Source organism: Triticum aestivum, chromosome 4A, assembly GCF_018294505.1.
Source record: "Triticum aestivum cultivar Chinese Spring chromosome 4A, IWGSC CS RefSeq v2.1, whole genome shotgun sequence".
NCBI lineage: Eukaryota > Viridiplantae > Streptophyta > Magnoliopsida > Poales > Poaceae > Triticum > Triticum aestivum.
In genome coordinates, this window is record NC_057803.1 from 599,427,296 (window position 1) to 599,432,568 (window position 5,273).

Here is a 5,273-nt window from a genome sequence, read left to right on the forward strand (position 1 = left end):
TCCTCTTGCATCTAATATCTAACATTCTTAAAAAGTTGCTCCCCACTTCTACCTATTCTCTTAGCATGCACACTGTCCACCCCATCACTTTGCCACATAAGCTTTTACCACAGTGGAACTCTCCATCCAGCAAGGCCTCCTGCATGCAAAAAAAATTTCTTTCGCTAGACTGTTGCATGCAAGCGTCCTTCGCTAGGGGTGCCCAATAAACGGCAATTTATACGGGCATGTAGTGGTAGCCATCAATTCATCTGTACTATTTTTTTAGTAGCACTGGTTGTTTCTATATTCCCGAAGGTTCCGCAGGCACCGTTTCTTCCTTCTTCCGCATAGGCGCGCCCCCTCCACTTCGTCTTCTCCACCAAGCACGGCAGCGCACTATATTCCTCCCTCCCCCCTGAACTCGTGAAGGGTTCCGCATCCCAACCTCCTGTATTCCCTACCGCAGCCTCTCTTCCTCTTCACCTTCTCCACAGATTCATGCCCACGCTACTGCTCGAGAGTCGTCGATTTCTTCCTCCCATAATCATTGACCTTCATGGTAGGGCGAATTTGAAGCCTCGGTTGCTGATGCCCTTCGCTTGCTGGTGTTGTGCCTGTTTGCAGCGGCACACCTGCAGCTCCCGGTGTCGCCTGCCCTCTCTGTCCCAGGTCCCCCGGCAGCCTCTTCCTCATGGCATCCATCGACTCATCCCCCGCCCATCCAATTTTTACAGGTCTGTCTTTTAAATATTAGAGATTTTTAGAAGTTGTTGTGCCTAGAAGTGCATCAGTTAAATTTCTTGCCGAAGTCAGGTCTTGGCCGATACAAAGCTCATATTATAGGATTGTGTTTGAGATGATGAGGATTGAAACGATCTGACTGCTGTACTACATTTACTTATATGTTTCTCAGTCATATTGCCACACTATTTCTTCTGTGTTTAGGGATTTTAAGTCCTGCTACAATTTGTCTTTCCCTTAAGCTGGCGTGGCTATAAATGCCTATAAACGAAAGGACAGAAATTCAGTAATGTTCAGATTCACACCATCTATTCAGTTTTTGCAGTGAATGGCATGGCAAGAGTGCATCTTATTTAGCTTCATTTGGTAAGCCGGAAAATAAAACCACAAATGTGTTGGTACCCCCAATCATTAATTTCCACTAATGCCATTTGTTAACTCCCAGATCCGTGCACCATGACATGTAGGTGAGGACTACTAAGCGTTTTTTCATTCCAAGCAAGCACAGTCAATACGCATGCTAGGAACGATTCCTCCTCTGATTAGTATTCTTTTTCTATAGTTTATTTGGTTATATTTTTTTTCCTTTTTCAGGTTCAGACCAGTTATTTTGTCTTGGTAGGCATCCGTAGATATGTCAATTTGAGATGCAGAATTGCAAGCTAATCTTCCTTTTTACATATTTTTTTGCAGGGTATTGTGTTATAACTAAAAGTGAAACCAACATGTATGGTAAATATCTAACTTTTTTGCACATGCACAACTACCCGTGTCTTTCTAATTTGTCGATTCTTGCAGTCTCAACCTTACCATATCATTCTTAGGCCCCATGTTGGTAAGTATAGATTGAACTGGGAACTAGCGAGCTATGCTTTAGCACCTGGGCCAATAAATTATATCCAGCAATTAACTATATTCCCCATATTATCTTTGTGCAGCACTACAAACAACAAGAAATCAAAAAACATTCAGGACAAGTGGAGTAATGCCAGTAACAAAAATACATATCAATGTAGGATGCATCACACAAATCTAACAGATTGAACCAGCTCTTTAGAATTAACTAACTTGCCATAATATCCATTTAATACCATCCTAATAATGCTAAAAAAAACATCATGCAGGGCAACATCGCGCTATGCGAAAAAGAAGATAATTAACTATATAACATTGGTCGTCACCTATGATCACTTAGATACATTCTCATACAACAAAAGAATCATGGGACCACATGTATTTGCGTTAACTTTGTTGACACAATCTGCACATTTTCAGGATATTTATCTAAAATTTATTGTCTTGCCAATGTGTGAATGTTAGGTTTGGTTTTGCTGATTAATATCTATGATCCATGTTTTGGCAGTTGTAGTTGGACATGTCAGAAAGATGTGAGTACTATGGTTGTGTTATTTGGCGGTGATGGACTATGATTGTTACTAGAATTTGTTGTTCTTAACATTTCACTTTGTCTAAAGTTTTACGTAAATCCTTTTGGATCTGTCTTTTGTTTATTAGCGAGAATGCAGTGCTGTGGTGCATGATTCTCGCAACTTTGTAGCAGTCCTTCTTTCTGATATGATCTTTAAGATAATCTCTCAACAGTTGCAACAATTTGTTTTCAGATATTAGATCTATAGATGATGTCAAACTGTTCACTGCTGCCAATTTTTTTTATGTAACAGTTGCTTGGATGTGTTCTGTTTACCTTTGGATGGCAACGACATTATGTGTTGTCATTTGATATTTTGCATTTCCAGATCCACAATATGAAATTTTATTGTTATAGTAGGTCGTAGTAATTATTACTAAGCACCCTTATTTCACTTTGTCATTTCAAACACAGATAGATAGCCAGTACAAATGGACAAACCGAAGCAGCAAGTACTGAAGATTAGTTTGCCCTCTACTTCTTTTCATTTTACATTTTTGCCTTGCGGCATATTCCTTGATTGACAACGCATGCATGTCTTCCCCAGCGTGTGACCGAATTCTTCAGATAATAATCAACCATATTCCTTTGTTATTTCAGTAAGGGAAGCTCACAAGAAATACACATATGAAATTGCAAAAATAAATAACATAAAGAACCCATATTTATAATTTCCAAACATGACCACTTTGAATCATTACCTATATGTATGAAAATCATATTATTTGATACAGATGGTTTTCTTCTTTGATGTATGAAGTTTGCTCTAAAAACAATTCATGACAAATCCCGCCGCAACGCGCGGGGCATCATCTTGTTATTAGAGGTTTTATTATATCAAAGCATTCCTCTTGCAGTCTTTGCATCGAAGGCAGTCAACTCCTACCAAAGAGGCAAAAACCACAGAGAGGGGAGCTCCTGATCTACATCCACGTCATAGTTTGATTTTCTTTAATGTTACATTTGTTTGTGTCGTTGTTGAAGACATCATCTCATGTAAAAATAAAAGTTACACGACTCTACCCCTGATCTGGTGTGGCAGGGGTATTGTCATTGATTTGGGCACGAGGGTTCCCAGGAAGGCAAAGACCGGAATAAGCGGCATAACAGGACAACATGTGTAAGAAAATACTCCCTCAATTCCATATTAAGTGTCGCTGATTTAGTACAACAAGTTGTTTAGAAAATACTGATTTGGTGATGTCTTAGATTTCATTTTTTGAAGCATTACAAAACTGAAAACCAAATAAATTGTGATTGTAATGACTCTCGTGTGTTATGCCATTCCATGTCTGCACACAAACCAATATGTAATGTTTAATAGATTATAAACAAAAATATAAAGAGCCTATTCGATTTGCAAGATTGTAACAACACAAGAATAGGAAAAATAGAGGATTACATTGCGTTGTTATGTCATTGTGTTTGCACCACAATTCATTTGATTGACCCATAGAAAATAATCAGAGAAATCTTTTGCATATGTTTGAGTGGATTTGAAACCTGCTATACGACGGCAACGACAACGACAACGACGCCCCCATGATACGTCTCCGTCGTATCTATAATTTTTGATTGTTCCATGCCAATATTATTCAACTTTCATATACTTTTTGGTAACTTTTTATACTATTTTTGGGACTAACATATTGATCCAGTGCCCAGTCTCAGTTCCTGTCTGTTGCATGTTTTTGGTTTCGCAGAATATCCATATCAAACGGAGTCCAAACGGGATAAAAACGGACGGAGCTTATTTTTGGAATATTTGGAAAATCTGGGAGAAAGATCAACGCGAAACGGTGTCCGAGGTGGCCACGAGGCAGGGGCCCACGCCCTCCCCAGGAGGGCGCGCCCCCACCCTCATGGGCCACCCATAAGGCGGTTGATGCCCTTCTTCGGCCGCAAGAAAGCTATTTTTTGGAGAGAAAAATCACGGCGAAGGTTTCAGTCCAATCAGAGTTACGGATCTCCGGATATAAAAGAAATGGTGAAAGGGCAGCAGAACAGAACGCAGAAACGGAGAGAAACAGAGAGATAGATCCAATCTCGGAGGAGCTCTCGCCCCTCCCACGCAATGGAGGCCAAGGACCAGAGGGGAAACCCTTCTCCCATCTAGGGAGGAGGTCAAGGAAGAAGAAGACGAAGGGGCCCCCTCTCCCCTTCTCTTCCAGTGGCGCCGGAATGCTGCCGTGGCTATCATCATCATCACCGCGATCTTCACCAACACCTTCGCCATCTTCAACAACATCTCCATCACCTTCCCCCCTCTATCTACAGCGGTCCACTCTCCCGCAACCTGCTGTAGCCTCTACTTGAACATGGTGCTTTATGCTTCATATTATTATCCAATGATGTGTTGCTATCCAATGATGTCTAAGTAGATTTTTGTTGTCCTATCGGTCTAGTAAAGTAGTCAATTGCTTAGGGACAATTTCACAACTCCTACCACCACTTTTCCACACTCGCTATATTTACTTTTTTGCTTCCTTACTTACAACAACCCCTAGCTTTTATTTACGTGCTCTTTATCTTCTTGCAAACCTATCCAAAAACACCTACAAAGTATTTCTAGTTTCATACTTGTTCTAGGTAAAGCGAACGTCAAGCGTGCGTAGAATTGTATCAGTGGTCGATAGAACTTGAGGGAATATTTGCTCTACCTTTAGCTCCCCGTTGGGTTCGACACTCTTACTTATCGAAAACTGTTGTGATCCCCTATACTTGTGGGTTATCACCCCACCCTTTGTATGAACAGCAAGGCCAACTTGCGCTCTCCGAGAATGATCAAGGACAAGCCGATCGTCATCGACATGGAGGCGGCTTTGCGGGTGGTGACGGACAAGATGGTGATGGGTCAAGTACTTTCACCATACCTGGCTAACCCCATGCCATCGTCAACGAGCTTAAAGGGCCATGGCGGCTGCGCGGCGAGGCGGTGGCCTAGTGAGTCACAAGTGAAGATGGGTGGTTCGTCATCACCTTCTTGAAGGAGGGAGATCGGCATCATATGCTATAAGCTGGACTGTGGCACTACAGAAATGGTGTCGTCATGCTTGCAACATTTGATGGAAGCGCTAACCCCGTGGATGTTCCTCTGGATTCTTTCAGAATTTGGGTGCAA

At 41.6% G+C, this 5,273-nt stretch overlaps 1 long non-coding RNA gene across 1 annotated transcript; it reads left to right on the top strand.

Moving 5' to 3' along the window:
• The first annotated feature begins 320 nt into the window (after positions 1-320).
• On the top strand, positions 321-3,915 carry LOC123082498 (uncharacterized). Its single transcript, XR_006439039.1, has 4 exons — positions 321-716; positions 1,417-1,455; positions 3,010-3,272; positions 3,856-3,915. It is a non-coding gene; the product is annotated as an uncharacterized lncRNA (long non-coding RNA).
• Positions 3,916-5,273: the final 1,358 nt, after the last annotated feature.